This window comes from Alligator mississippiensis, chromosome 3 (genome assembly GCF_030867095.1).
Source record: "Alligator mississippiensis isolate rAllMis1 chromosome 3, rAllMis1, whole genome shotgun sequence".
NCBI lineage: Eukaryota > Metazoa > Chordata > Crocodylia > Alligatoridae > Alligator > Alligator mississippiensis.
Window position 1 is genome coordinate 3,380,574 of NC_081826.1, and position 15,359 is coordinate 3,395,932.

General features: G+C 50.3%; 2 non-coding genes across 2 annotated transcripts; one reads left to right on the forward strand and one right to left on the reverse strand.

The window, feature by feature from the left end:
- Positions 1-1,764: 1,764 nt before the first annotated feature.
- TRNAA-AGC (transfer RNA alanine (anticodon AGC)) lies at positions 1,765-1,837 on the reverse strand. The gene has a single exon. It is a non-coding gene; the product is annotated as a tRNA-Ala (tRNA).
- Positions 1,838-11,289: 9,452 nt separating this feature from the next.
- Positions 11,290-11,385, forward strand: TRNAY-GUA (transfer RNA tyrosine (anticodon GUA)). The gene is made up of 2 exons: positions 11,290-11,326; positions 11,350-11,385. It is a non-coding gene; the product is annotated as a tRNA-Tyr (tRNA).
- Positions 11,386-15,359: the final 3,974 nt, after the last annotated feature.

A 15,359-nucleotide genomic window follows, 5' to 3' on the forward strand; every position in this document is an offset into this window, starting at 1 on the left:
CTGGTGCTTCCAGTCACCCCAGGAAGACTGGAGATGCCACTTTGCTCTCAAGGGAGGTCTTAAGTATAGTTTCTCTTCTGGCTATTTACAACCTCTCGTATTGCATTGTCAGGGAATGGGAACCACACGTGTAACTTCCTTCCCCTGCCCAAAAGGTGAATGTTTATTAGACTAGAAGTCTTTCCTCATATAATTATGACCAGGAGACTGTGCATCTACACATGCAGATTTAGTGCATAGTAACCTAAATTATTGCGCATTTACCAAAAATTATTGCTGAGTACGGGCACACATCTACACGTGCACACCCATCCTGTGAGATAAGTATCATGATTTATGCCAGGTTCAGCATAAATTGGACGTGCATGATGAAGGTATCCATCTTATGCCAAATTAGTTACTGCACAGTATCGCGGATGTAAATGCTTTACTGCGCATTAACACTGTGTGTGTGGACTGAAATATATACCCAGGAAGTTACTGTGCAGTATGCATGTATAGATGCCTTACTGCGCAGTAACACCACGTTTGTGGACTGACTTGGGACTAACTTTAGACTCAGGTTAGACCACACACAGTATTAATGTGCTTTAACATCTGCATGTGTAGATGCCAGCCTATTTTTGCTTAATGAGCAGTAAATTACTGCACAGTAAATTTAATGCAACGTAAATGCCCATGTATATGCATCCCTAGAATCCTAGAAAACGAGGGCTGGAAGTGACCTCAGGAGGTCATGTCTAGTGCAGCCCTCTGCTCCAGGCAGGGTCAGCCCCAACTACATCATCCCAGCCAAATCTTTGTTTAGCTGGGTCTTCAACACCTGCAAGGATGGAGACACCACTGCCTCTTTAGGTTACCCGCTGTAGTGCTTCACCTCCCTAATCCAATATCCTAAAGATACTGCCTCTCACTTAATTTCCCTGGCTGTGAGAAATGTCCTTCCCTAACAGTCTGATGTTATACTTACAAGCCCCTTCTTTTAAAATATTAATCCATCATTGTCTGGAAGGACCTGGTTCATGTCCCCCCAGGGTACGTCCCTATCCACAAGGATGATGAATAAACAAACTCCCATGCAATGATAAATCTTAGCGACTGCTGCTCTTCAGTCATTTAGGCTTTGAAGCTTTATAAGCCACAGAAGCAACTCAGCATTTCTCACTTGGAAGTTGTTATCATGCTGTGCAATCCTGGCCCTATTATGACACGTGCAAAATGCATTTTATATGAAATGCCACAATGCATATACACGTAGACTAAGTGCAGACAGTCAAAATGGCAGAGGCTGAACCCATTCAGCAGGTGGATTTGCTCTGATGGTAGGGCGATTGCTTAACCTGCGAGAGGTATCAGGATGGGTGCCTGTGTTCTGCAGCAGCTTGCATTTCCTTGGCCTGCACTTGCAGGGAGGAAGTTAGAAACGCCAAACCAACTGCAGAGCTGAGGCTGGCAACACAAATGAAAGACAGCAAAAAGTCTTTTTTTAGGTACCTAGAGAGTAAAAGGAGGGTGCAGGGCAGCATGGGACCCCTACCGAACAAGCAGGAGCAATTAGTGACAGACAGGGGTGACAAGGCTGAGCTCTTTAATGAGTTTTTTGCCTCAGTGTTCATGAACAAGGGTCAAGACAAGTCTCCTAATGGGTGCTTTAGCTTGCTTGTTGAGCTACAATACACCCCTCATGCAGCAAACCAGGCCTCCTAGGAGGCACAGAGCAACAAAAGGCAACCGAACACGGGGACAAAAGGCAAGAAAAACTGCTGGAGATTGTGGGCATCGATCCCACTACCTCTCGCATGCTAAGCGAGCGCTCTACCATCTGAGCTAAATCCCCTATTAATGCACTATGTGTCTGTGCTGTTGCTCCCATGAGCTGTGTCTAAAGCAGGCTGCGCAGAGAGGCTTGCAAGACCTGAGGCAGGTTCATGCCTCCAAGGCTAGGCCTGGGGCCACCTTCATATCAGTGGTGCTCATGACCTCCGGCTCAGAAAAAAACCTTCTGGGCAAGCCAGGTAGGAGTCAAACCTACAATCATCTGAAAAGTAGTCAGACAAATTATTCATTGTTCCACTGGCCCATAAGAGTCTTCCCCAGCTACGTACTGGGGAAGGCTGAGACCATTTCCACATGCTCTGCCTGGAGCCCTGTTCCCCCTTTTTCTTGTGGTGGTTCACAGGGACATGGGCAAGTGGGCTTAGAGCTTGCCAGCGGGCTCTTTGGCCCCCTTTTTGCTTGGCTATTAGACTAAAGTCTTTCCTGATGTAATTATGACCAGGAAAATGTACATCTACACTTGCACATTTAGTGGGTAGTGACCTAAAATACTGTACACTAACCAAAAATTACTGTTGAGTACGGGCATACGTCTACACTTGCGCACCCATCCTATGTGGTAAATATCTGATTTATGCCAGGTTGGGATTATTCTTCCTGCAGGACTCCCCCAAATATGATCCTTAATAATCTTTTCAAAGACTTTTCCAAGGATGGAGGTGAGACTGACTGGTCTATAGTTCATTGTTTCCTCCTTCCTCCCCTTATTGAAAATAGGGACCGCATTGGCCCTTTTCCACTTCTCCAGGACCTGACCCGAGTGCCACGAGTACTCAAACACCCATGCCAGCAGTTCTGCTATGACACCAGCCAATTCCTTCAGTACCTTTGGATGGAGCTCACCTGGGGCCTGCCAACATGAACACGTCCAGTCCATCCAAGTGACTCTGCACCAAGTCAGCATCAACAGTCAGTGGGCTGGTGTCCCTCTGATGCCCTTCTAAAAACCCATTAGGATACTTATCTTGACCCTTGTTCATGAACACAGAGGCAAAAAACTCATTGAAGAGCTCAGCCTTGTCATCGCTGTCTGGCCCTAATTGCTCCTGCTTGTTCAGTAAGGGTCCCATGCTGCCCTACGCCTTACTTTTACTTCCTACATACCTAAAAAAAGACTTTTGCTGTGTTTCATTTGTGTTGCCAGCCTCAGCTCTGCAGTTGGTTTGGCCTTTCTAACCGCCTCCCTGCAAGTGCAGGCCAAGGAAATGCAAGCTGCTGCAAAACACAGGCACCCATCCTGCTACCTCTCGCATGTAAAGCAATCGCTCTACCATCAGAGCAAATCCACCTGCTGAATGGCTTCAGCCTCTGGCATTTTGACTGTCTGCACTTAGCCTAGGTGTATATGCATTGTGGCATTTCATATAAAATGCATTTTGTATGTGCCATAATAGTGCCAGGATGGCACAGCGTGATAACTTCCAAGTGAGAAATGCTGAGTTGCTTCTGTGGCTTATAAAGCTTCAAAGCCTAAATGACTCAAGAGCAGCAGTCACTGAGATTTAGCATTTCATGGGAGTTTGTTTATTCATCATCGTTGCAGTTGGGGACGTACCCTGGGAGACATGAACCAGGTCCTTCCAGACAATGATGAATTTATATTTTAAAAGAAGGGGCATGTAAGTATAACATCAGGCTGTTAGGGAAGGACATTTCTCACTGCCAGGGAAATTAAGTGAGAGGCAGTATCTTTAGGATATTGGATTAGGAAGGTGAAGCACTACAATGGGTTACCTAAAGAGGCAGTGGCGTCTCTGTCGTTGCAGGTGTCAAAGACCCAGCTAGACAAAGCCTTGGTTGGGATGATGAGGTTGGGGCTGGTCCTGCTTGAAGCAGGGGTTTGGACTAGACATGACCTCCTGAGGTCCCTGCCAGCTCTCATTTTCTACGATTCTAGGTGTGCATCTACATGGGCATTTATGTTGGATCAAATTACTGTGCAGTAAGTTACAGCTCAGTAAGCAAATATAGGCCGGCATCTCCACAGGCAGGTGTTAAAGTGCGTTAACACTGTGTCTGCTCTGACTTGGGTTTAAATTTAGTCCGAAGTCAGTCCACAAACACGGTTACTGTGCAGTAAGGCATCTATACATGCATACTGCACAGTAACTTCCTGGGTATATATTTCAGTGCAATGCATAATACATCTGACTACAGATCAGAGGATTTTAGGTCTGACTCCTGCCTGCTTCTTTGTGTTTGCTTTTTTCTGAGGCAGAGGGCATAAACACCACTGATTTGAAGGTAACCCCAGCCCCAGCCTTGGTGGCATGCTGCACTTGCCTTGCAAGCCTCTATGCACACGTTCCTTCATGCACAACTCTTGGGAACGAAAAGGCTGGTGTATGGGCCTATGGCCACCAAGCCAGACGTTGCACAGAGGCAATGGTACCCTCTACCTAGGCACAATCTCTGTTTCAGCCCCCACGTCAGCTTCTTTGGACCAGGCAGCCTCGTGAATCTTAAGAAGTGGGCCCCGTCTCGTGCCCAGTCTTGCACGTTGCCCAAGCAGAATGCTCCACTTCACTGCTCCATCCCCCCACACCCTCAGACAAGGGCAGGGTCCCCCTGAGCTTGCCATGGGGCTGTGGCTGGGCCAACCAGACCTCCTTGGCATGTCCAGGGTGAGCCAGGGGGCATGAGCACCACTGAGGGTCATGCAGGCAGTGCTGTGGTCCCCCAGGGCAGCAGGACAGCTGGGACCAGCTCCGATGGTAGCGTGCGTGCTTTGCATGTGAGAGGTAGTGGGATCAATGCCCATGATCTCCAATAGTTCATGTTGTACTCTATACTTTGGTACCTGTGTGACAGGTACAGTGGTCAGATGGAGGGGCACGTTCCGGGTAGAAGGCCTCTTTTTCTGCATGAGGGGTGTGGTGCGGCTTAGCAAGCAAGGGCAAGCAGGAGGCACAAGACAGCTCTTCGTTCCAAAAAGGAACAGGGGAACGTGAGCCAATCCAGATTCAAGCCTACAATTTTCTGATCTGTAGTCAGAAACATTATCAATTGTGCCTCTACCCCATGAATACCTACAGGCAACCAGGGGCTGGTGAAGGATGAACCTGCTTCCTGGTGCTCTGCACAGAGCCCAGTGCCCACTTACCTTCCTGGCGGCTCACAGGGCGCAGGCGGGTGGGCGTAGAGCTCACCAGGAGGCTCTTTGGCTCCCATTGTGCTTGGGCAATGCAGCAAGGCTGGGCACGAGGTGGGTCCCTTTCTGGTGGAACCGTCCTGGATTCCTGCCAAAGCACTCACCCGTTCATATCTACCATGTCCCACCACTGACTTCAGACTAGTACAGCTAACTACCGCTCCCTTCACCAAGTTTCATAGTTTCTAGGGTCAGAAGGGCCCTAACTGATCATCAAATTTGACCCCCTGCCCTGGGCAGGAATGACTGCTGGGTCATAATCCCCCAGCCAAATATCTATCCAACCTCCTCTCAAAGACCCCCAGTGTAGGGGAGAGCACCACCTCCCATGGTAGCCCGTTCCACAGCCTGGCAGCCCTAACCGTACAGTGATGCCTCCTGATACCAACCCTGAACCTACACTCAATCAATTTTTAGCTGTTATTCCTTGTTATCCTAGGTGGTGCCCGGGTGAACAGAGCCTCACATATTTGTCACAGGTCCTCCCTCGTGACTTATAGATTTCATAGACATCGGGGCTGGAAGGGATCTTGGGAGATCATCGAGTCCTAGAGGCAGGAAATCAGCTCGGGTCATAGGATCCAAGCAAGATAAACATCCAAATGTCTCTGGAAGGCATTCAATGTACGTGCTTGTCCCACCTCCAGCGGCAGTCTATTCCAGACCTTTGGGGGCTCAGACAGTAAAGAAGCTCTTCCTTATGTTCATCCTGAAATGGCCATGCAGGAGTTTGTGACCATTTGACCTTGTCATCCCCTGGGGTGCTCTGGTGAACAGACGTTCCTCCAGATCCTGGTTAGCACCCCTTACAAACTTATAGGCGGCCACCAGATCACCCCTGAGCCGGCACTTCTGCAGGCTGAAGTGTCCCATGACTCTCAGCCTCTCATCGTGAGGACTGTGTGACGGGCTGGCTGGTAGTGACTTACCCCAGGGGTTTTGAAGGGGCAAGAGATGATTGGAGGACTTGGGATTCCCTTTCCTCACCAATCAGGCCTCAGAGATTCACTCTCCGTGTCCCCTGATTGGCCCGTTGGGTCACCTGGAGGGGGATAGGAGGGGCTGTGCAGCTGACTTAGGGAAGAGACCAGCGAGGGACCCCAAGGAAGGGGCTTCAAGGAGCTGGCAAGAGCTGAGCCAGCGGGGCGGGAGCAGTTGCCCCAGAAGAGCCTGAAGGAGCGTGACCTGCAGGCAGCACTGGGGTCCTCAGCAGTGCAGCGTGCCGCCGGCAGGAGAGGCTCCCCACTGGGCTCCAGGATCCCCTACGAGAGGCTGTGGCCAGCAGGAGAGGCTCCCCAGCTCCAGCAAGAAGCTTATCAGTGACCAGAGAGGTTCCCAGCTCTTCTTCCAGCTCCTCCAGTCAGAGACCAGGCAGCTCGATGTGAGGCTGGGGCACCGGGAAGGTCAAGACCCCTAGCAGCTTGGAGCTGTACCTGGACTGGTGGCTGTATGACAGAGTTTCTGTCACACAGCCATGTGGGAAATCTGAGTTTAAGTCCCAGCTTTGGTGACTGCAGGTGATTGAGCTAACAAGGAAGAGTTCCTCTTGCAGTGGAAAAAGAGACGTGTTTTCTCTCTCTCCAGGAACTTAGGCTTTATGTTCTTTGTAATCTGACGTTGTGTATTTTGTCCCTTTCGTATTTCCATTAATACCAACCAGTATTGTTTGTTCTGCTGTTTGTGTTTTACGTTTTGGTTAACCCTGTCTTTTGTCAACTGGATGAATATGTCTATGATTGCAAGTGTCTAACCTTTGTTGAATCCTGCCCCTTCGGAGCATTGTAGCATCCCCTATATCCCCCTGGTTTATACTGGTTATGGTCCCGGTATTGTTCCCTCATTAAAAGGTATATGGTTAAGTCCCCATTGGTGGTTTGGCTCTGCTCTATTGGGGGAGGAGAGTCCCTACACCTCCCACAGTACTTGTGCACCTGCTTTGATCCCTTCAATTGGAGAGGGCATACCTATTGGAGTACTGCCCGGGTTACAACTGTTTTCCTGACCTCTGATCATGCGTGTGGCTCTCCTCTGGCATTTGCAGAGGAAATCTGCCCTCACCTGGAGGGAGGTTTCATGTTTGTCCAGGACCCTATGAAGCTTGCTTGCAGCTGGGGAATTAGCTCAGACAGTAGAGTGCGCGCTTAACATGTGAGCAGTAGTGGGATCAATACCCGCATTCTCCACCAGGCGGGGGTGCCTTTTGTCCCACCAAGCCTGCAGTGCAGCTGAAGTCAGGACTTGATGTGTTTCTCTGTGCCTCCTAGGATGACTGTTTTTCTGCATGAGGTGTGCGGTGCCACTCAGCAAACAAGGGCAAGGGTAAGGGCCAGGGGCAGACACAAGAGAGCTCTTGGCTTGGAAAAAGAAAGTCAATAGAAGCCAGGCAGAAGTCAAGCCAACAATCTTCTGGTGCAGAGGGAAATGCATTATCCATTGTGCCACTGGCCCACGATTGCCTGTGTGCTCCCAGCTGCTGGGCAATGTTGAGCCCTCTGCCTGGTGCTCTGCCCGGAGCTCATGAGCGGTCGAGTTGGCCCAGCCGCAGGCCCCTGGCAGGCACAGAGGGAACCTGCCCTTGCCTGGTGTTGCGGGGCTTCCAATTTTCTGTTTGCCCAAGGACTCAATTAATCTTAAGGCAACAAGGCCAATGCTGGCCCCAGCCTCGGCCAATCCAATGGTGCTGGGGGACTGTAGATCGGGCTACTTGACAACCAGCTGGGAAGAGAGGCCAGGCTGGGGTTAGGGCCACCTAAAATAGTGGCTTGGCATGTTCCTCTGTGTCACCTAGAAGGACAGTTTTGCTGCATGAGGGGTGTGGTGCTGCTCAGCAAACAGGGACAAGAGGCTGGCACAACAGAGCTCTTGGCTCAGGAAAAAAAAGAAACATGACAGGTAGGAGTCAAACCTCCAACCTTGTGATGTGAGGAAGAAGGCGTGTAGGGAAATTAGCTCAGATCCTGGAGTGCTTACTTTGCATCTGAGATGCAGTGGGTGTTGAGGCTAGGCCAATCCTCTGATCTTTAATCGGACACATTATCCAGTGCACCACCAGCCTGTGTTTACTAAGAGCTCCCAGGGGCTGTTTGGTGGACACACGAGGCTTTGGGCAGAGCCACAGGTGCCCTCCACGGAGGTAGGATTTCCTTTTTTGCCCCCACACCAGCGCCTTCGGAGTGGCGGCGTCCCAGCACTGAAGCAGTGGCCCCGTCTTGTGCCCAGCCTTGCTGCATTGCCCAAGCACAAAGGGGGACAAATAGCCAGCTGGCAAGCTCTTTACCCACCCACGTGTGCCCGTACCCAACAGTAATTTTTGGTTAGTGTTCAGTACTTTAAGTTACTAAGCACTAAATGTGCATGTGTAGATTTACATTCTCCTGCTCATAATTGCGTCAGGAAAGACTTTTAATTTAATAAATGTCTTTGCTGATGTAATTATGATTAGGAGACCGCACATCTACACATTTTCCTGGTCATTTGGGACAGGGGGCGGGAAGTTACATGAGTGATTCGCATTCCCTGGGAATCCAATATGAGAGGTTGTAAACAGCCAGAAGAGAAACTATACTTACGACCTCTGTTGAGAGCAAAGTGGCATCTCCAGCCTTCCTGGGGTGGCTGGAAGCACCAGTAGGCGAGTAAAGCAGGATGATGGGAGAAATTGCAGGAGGCACTGGCACAAAGCTCAGAGGCAGAAACTGCCTTCTCACCTCTTGAGCTGGGTAGGATTTGCGTTCTTGGATTTTGATACAGGATAAGGACAAGTTATTTTCTTGTGTTTCCTTGTTCCTATCCTCTGTCTGCATCTCAGGAGAAGGTTACAAGGCCCCAGTGAACCGCAGAAGACCAAGGCAATTAGCTCAGGTGTAGAGCACTTGCTGTGCATGTGAGAGGCAGTAGGAATGATGCCCGCATTCTCTGACAGCTGAAGTTGCCTTTTATCCCGGCATGCCCATGCTACGAATGCAGCGCTGAAATGGAGGGGCACCTTTCTGTGTGCCTCGCAGGAGAGCTTCTTTGCTCATCAGGGGTGAGCTGCAGCCAGCATGGGAGCTCTTGGAACCAAAAAAAGGTACAAGGAGTTAGGCAGTAGTCAAACTTACAATCTTCAAATCCATAAGCAGGCGTGTTATCCATGGAGCCACCAGCACACAACTCCTGATACAACTACAAGCTTCTGTGAAAGAGCAAATCCACTACGTGGTGCTCTGCCTGGAGGCCACTGCCTCCTGTCCTTCCTGGTGGGCCCATGGGGACACACACGGGTGGGCAGGTGGTGATCTAGTAGTGGTGCTTTTGCCCCCACCCCCACCCAAGGTGGCCCAGCCTTCATGAATCCAACAGTGCTGGGTGACCACAGCTGGGGATACGTGTATTGCCCAAGCAGAACGGGGGCCTCTGGCAGTGACTTAGTCATGTCTCCTGACAACAAATTGTGTCTGCTTAAAAGAGTGCTTGCTAGGGCATCCTGTGACAGCTAAACTGGCTTTCTGGAGGTTAAACCTGGTTTTCTGCTGCTTATCTATGTATTGTGGAATGCTTATAGCTAGAAGAAAGAGTGGAAAAGGAAGCCGTGGCAGTTAAGCATTTCCTGTGTTTTGTTAATGCATTTTGCAATAGCTTAAAGTCAACTTCATTAGCGATGGTGCAGCTAAAATTAATCATATAAGCAAAATACAAAGGCTTGTACTGCTATTGGTTAGTCATATAAGGAAAGTTTGTAGTATAGAACTATAATTAGCTGCAAGCCAATAGCTAGCTCAAAAAAATCTATACATTTGATAGCGCATCCGGAAATCGGCTGAAGAAAAAGGCAGCATGGTAAAAGAAGCTATCATTATGAAAGAGAAGACACAGACCTGGTATTTGGTGGGGCGGTGGGACCTGAGAAACCTTGGAAGTAGTGGGATCAATTCCTGAATTCACCAGCAGCTTGGGTTGCCTTTCATCAGCTGACATGAAGCCTGGCCAAGGGGCATGTTCCTCTTGTGCCTGCTGCTTGCCCTTGTTCGCTGGTCCACACCACAGCCCTCTTGCAGGAAAACAGCCTTCCTAAGAGAAACAGAGGAACATGCCCAGCCCCCATTTCAGCTGGAGCATGGGCATGCTGGGACAAAATGCAACCCAACCTGCTCGAGAATGCAGGCATTGATCCCACTACTTCTGGAAGGTGGGGAAGAGGAGGACATGAGGCTTTGGACAGAGCCAAACGTGCCCTCCACCTAGGCAGCACTTCTGTTTCTGCGCCCACACCAGGGCCTTTGGACTGGCAAGCTCCCAGAGCTGGAGCAGTGGGACCTGCCTTGTGCCAAGTCCTGCTGCATTGCCCAAGCACAAAGGGGGCCAAACCACCTGCTTGCAAGCTCTATGCCCACCTGCTTGCACCCCCATGAGCTGCCATGGGGAAAAGGGGGCCCTGGGCCCTGGGCAGAGCACGAGACACTGAAATCACCCTTCACCAGCAGCTGAGAGGACACGGAGAACCATAGACCAGTGGCACAATCGATAACCTGTGTGACTACGGATCAGACGATTGCAGATTCAGGTCCTACCTGCCTTGTGTAACTTGTCTTTTTTTTTCTCTGAGCCAAGAGCTCTCGTGTGCCTGCTAGCTCTGTGTGAAATTGCACCGCTCCATTTCAACTTGCATTTCAAGGTTTTGTGGAACAACGTTTCGTTTTTAATTTCGTTTTGATTCAACACTTTGTTCTGTTTCGTTTCGTCGAAACAGTGATGCTGTCTTGGGTTGTATCGATGTTTTGTCCATAGGCTATAATGGGGAAGCTCAAAACAGCCTCTCTCATCTGGCAGGCAGATCGGGACCCATTCCCGGGAGGGCTGTGAGGGTTGTGCCCGTCCTCCAGGGATTGCAGACCCCTCTGCCTGGTAGATGAGAGAGGGATGCCGCCTGGGCCTGGGGAGCTGGGGAAGGGAACTGAACCCCATCACTCAGTTCCCTCCGCAGCACTGGGATCGCTTGGGGATGGGAACTGGGACTGAGCTGAGCACTACCTTGGGGCTGGGCAAAGCAACTCAGCTCAGCTGGGGATCGTCAGGCTGGGCTGAATTGCCTTCCCCTGCCCCATCATAGCACTGGGGCGGGAAACCGAGTGATGGGGCTCAGTTCCCTACTCCAGCCCAATTGCAGCGCTGGGGTGGGGAATTGAGCTGGGGCTCAGCTCCCTTCCCCTGTGCTGTGATCGGCTTCTCACTGCCCAAATGGCTGGCTTAATTATCATTCTGCCTTGTGGTCAGCAGCTTTGCTAGACCACAAGGCAGAATGATAATTAAGCCAGCCAACTGTCCCTTCGATAGCTCAGCTGGTAGAGCGGGGGACTGTAGAAATATAGCCTTGGCCCACGGGTATCCCTAGGTCGCTGGTTTGATTCCGGCTCGAAGGAAACATGGTTTTACCCCATCCTCATCAATGAATTAAGCACCTGTAGCATTGATGTCTGCAAACATGTATAGGTAAAATTTTGGTTGACGCGGCACACCCAGAGTGTAGTGGTGGAGGTTTTGTACTCAACCTGGCCAGATGTGAGCAGTGGGGTATCCCAGGGCTTGTTCCTCGGGCCCGCGTGGTTTTACATCTTCATCAACGATTGGCTGAGGGGGTAGAAAGCACGCTGTCCAAATTTGCTGATGACACTAAGAGGTGAGGCAAGGTGGACACACTTGAAGGGAGAGAGGGGCTGCAGCTAGATTTAGACAGACTACAAAAGTGGTCAGCCAAGAATAGGATGGGGTTCAATGTAGACAAATGCAGGGTGCTGCACCTGGGGAGAAGGAACCCACAGCACACATACAGGCTGGGGAGTTCCCCTCTTGAAAGCACAGAGGTGGAAATGGATCTCAGAGTCATTATTGACTCCAAGATGAGCATGAGCCGCCAATGCCAGACCACAGCCAGCAAGGCCAGCCATACCTTGTCATGCATCCAGAGGTGAATCTCAAGCCGGTCCAGAGAGGTGATCCTCCCCATCTACGTGACTTTGGTCAGGCTGTAGTTGGAGTACTGCGTCCAGTACAGGGCACCACACTTCAAAAGGGATGTGGCCAGCCTGGAGAAGGTTCAGAGGAGGGCCACCCACTTGGTGAGAGGGCAGCAGGACAGGCCCTATGAGGAAAGACTGAGGGACCTGAACCTGTTCAGCCTCAGCAAGAGGAGGCTGAGGGGGGACCTGGTGGCTGCCTACAAGCTCATCAGGGGAGATCAACAGCAAATAGGCCGAGCCCTGTTCTCCCCAGCACCACTTGGGGTGACGAGGAACAATGGTCATAAGCTGATGGAGAATAGGTTTAGGTTGGAGACCAGAAGGCAATATTTTACAGTTAGGGTGGCCAAAATCTGCAACCAACTTCCCAGGGAAGTGGTCCTCACCCCTACCTTGGGCATATTCAAGAGGAGGTTGGACGATTACCTGTCTGGGGTCTTGTGAACCCAGCATTCATTCCTGCCTGTGGCAGGGGGTCAGGCTAGATGATCTGTTCAAGTCCCTCCTAGCCCTATCTGCCATGAAACTATGAAGTTTCAACTAGACTCATTTTGTTTTGAGGCTGTATGGAGCTCAAACTGAGCCGAAACAGTGTCAAGACAAAACAGCCAGTGACACTTCACAGAGCCCAAGTGCCTGCTGCATGGATAACGCGTCTGACGATGGATCCGAAGACTGTAGGTCCGACTGCAGCCTGGCTCATGCTGAATGGTTTTATTTATTTATTTCTTTTTCCCAATCAAGACGGCATGAGCACCACTGATATAAAGGAGGTCTTAGCTCCAATCTTAGTGCCATGCTTCACTGGCCTTGCAAGCCTCTATGCGCAGACTCCATCAGGCACTCCTCTTGGGAACTACAAGGCTGATGCATGAGCCCGGTGGATGGACCTGTGGCCACCAAGCCAGGCTTTGGGCAGGGGCAATGGTGCCCTCCACATCACCACAATTTCTGTTTTGGCCCCGATGACAGCTCCTTCAGACCGGGCAGACTCCTGGATCTTTAGCAGCGGGCCCCGTCTTGTGCCCAGCCTTGCTGCATTGCCCAAGCAGAACGGGGGCAAAGAGCCTGCAGGCTAGCTCTACACCCACCTGCCTCTGCCCTGGATCCCTTAGGAGAGGCTGCGGCTGACAGAAGAGGCTCCCCCAGCTCCGAGCAGCGACCTGAGAGCTTCCCAGCTCTTCTTCCAGCTCCTCCAGTAAGAGGCAGGGCAGTTCAATGTGAGACCGGGGCTCTGGGAAGGTCAGGAGCCCTAGCAGCTGGGTGTAGTGCTGACACTGGTGGCAATGTGGTAGTGTTTCTACCTACCAAAAGTGAGTTCGGAGTTCAAAACCTAAGAGGAGTGAGTGAAGTGACAGAGAAAGATCCTTGTTGCAGTTGAAGGGGGACATTGTGTTTTTCCCCCTCCTGGTACCTATACCCTATATCTCGTTATTTGAGGTTTGTATTTTGTTCATTTTATATTTTGCCAAGCAGTGTTGTTTGTGGTGCTCTTTGTGCTTTATACTTTGTTAAACTGCTCCTTTTGTCACCTGGATGAATATGTCCACAAATGCAAATGCCTAACCTTTCATAGTTTCAGAGTTGGTAGGGTGGAAGGGACCTGAGTAGATCATCAAGTCCGACCCCCTGCCATGGCAGGAAAATTACTAGGGTCAAACGACCCCAGAAAGGTGTTCATCTAACCTCCTCTTAAAGACCTGCAGGGCGTGCCCTGCTGCCCCCTGATCATGCGAGTGGCCTCCTCTGAACCCTCTCCAAGCTGCTACAGAAGGCAGGCATGGGTCCCACTACTGCTCACATGCAAAGCACGTGCTCTGGCATCTCAGCTAATAGCCCCACAGGTTGCAGTGGCATGATTTCTGTTTCTAACCCCATGGCAGGCCCTTCCGACTGGGAGCCTCCCAGATCTTAAGCAGCAGGCCCCACCTCATGCCCGGCCAGGCTGCATTGCTCAAACAGAACAAGGGCCAAAAAGCCTGCTGGTGAGCTCTGTGCCCACCCGCCTGGGCCCCCGGTACCTGCCAGGAGGGAACAAGGGCACCTGGCTCTGGGAGCAGCACCAGGAAGTGGGATCACCCTTCACCAGCAGCCGGGAGGACATGGGAAATCTCGGACCAGTGGTGCAATGGATAACAATGGATTTGCTGCAATCCCAAAGCAGATCATCTCTTTATTTTACTGGACACTGGTACAACACCTGAAACAAGAAAAGCAGCTGCTCAGCAACTTGGAGGGGTGCTGAAACTCCTTCCCCATGAATTAAGCAATCTGCTCTCTAATGTGTTTATATACTTAGGAAGTACAAATTGGGATACTTGCCTTGCAGCAGGTCGGCCAGGCTGTTGAAGCCAGAGTGAACAATGGACCTGAATGGAATCCAACTCCCAGACCCAAACCAGAACCTGGGTCAGTAACTCCTATGGAAGATTCACCTGCACCTTACCGGTTACGTTTTGATGGATTTGATATCTGTCGGCTGTTAAAACATGGAGCATCTCTTCTTGGATCTGCTGGTGCAGAGTTTGGGGTCCAGGACGATAAAGCAGGTGAAATGGATCACAAAGAGAGAATAGCACAGCAGAGAAAACTGTTGCAGAAGAAACTTGGCCTTCACATGGGTGCTGCAATTGGAATGAGTACTGAAGACCTGTTCAATGACAAGGATTTGGACTATACACCTACTTCAGCTTCACTTATAAACAACCAACCTACTCTTCAGGCTGCTGAATTGATTGATTTGGAATTTCAAGCTGGTGTGAGCAGCAGACAAATGAATAAAGCTAAAAGAATGGCTAAGCTATTTGCAAAGCAAAGATCCATAGATGCAGTGGAAACTAATGAGAAGAGCAATGCTAGTACTGATGGGGAAGCAGAAGAAAAGAGAAGAAAAGTAGCAAATGTTGTCCTTAGCCAGCCTGCCACTGACTCAAAAGCGGTGGTAGATAATGCATCAGAAGAGGTAGAGTATGTCCTTCTGTTCTCAAGAGAATGACATCATTTGACCTTGGCTGATAAGTTGATTTTAAGTTCATTTTAACACTAAATTACCAAAAACAGAAAAGGGAATTATATTGTCAATTCAATTTGCAGCTGAAGTATGTTTCTGAAACTGCATTTCACATTGTGAAAAATAACAAGGAATAACGGCCATAAGTTGACGGAGAGTAGATGCAGGCTAGACATCAGAAGGCGCTACTTCACAGTCAGGGTGGCTAGGATCTGGAGCCAATTTGCTAGGGAAGTGGTGCTTGCTCCTTCCCTGATGGTCTTTAAAAGGAGGCTAGATAATCACCTAGATGGGGTCATTAGACCCCAGCATCCTTCCCTGCCCAACCAGGGGGTCAGACTGGACGATCTGCTCAGGTCCCTTCCAA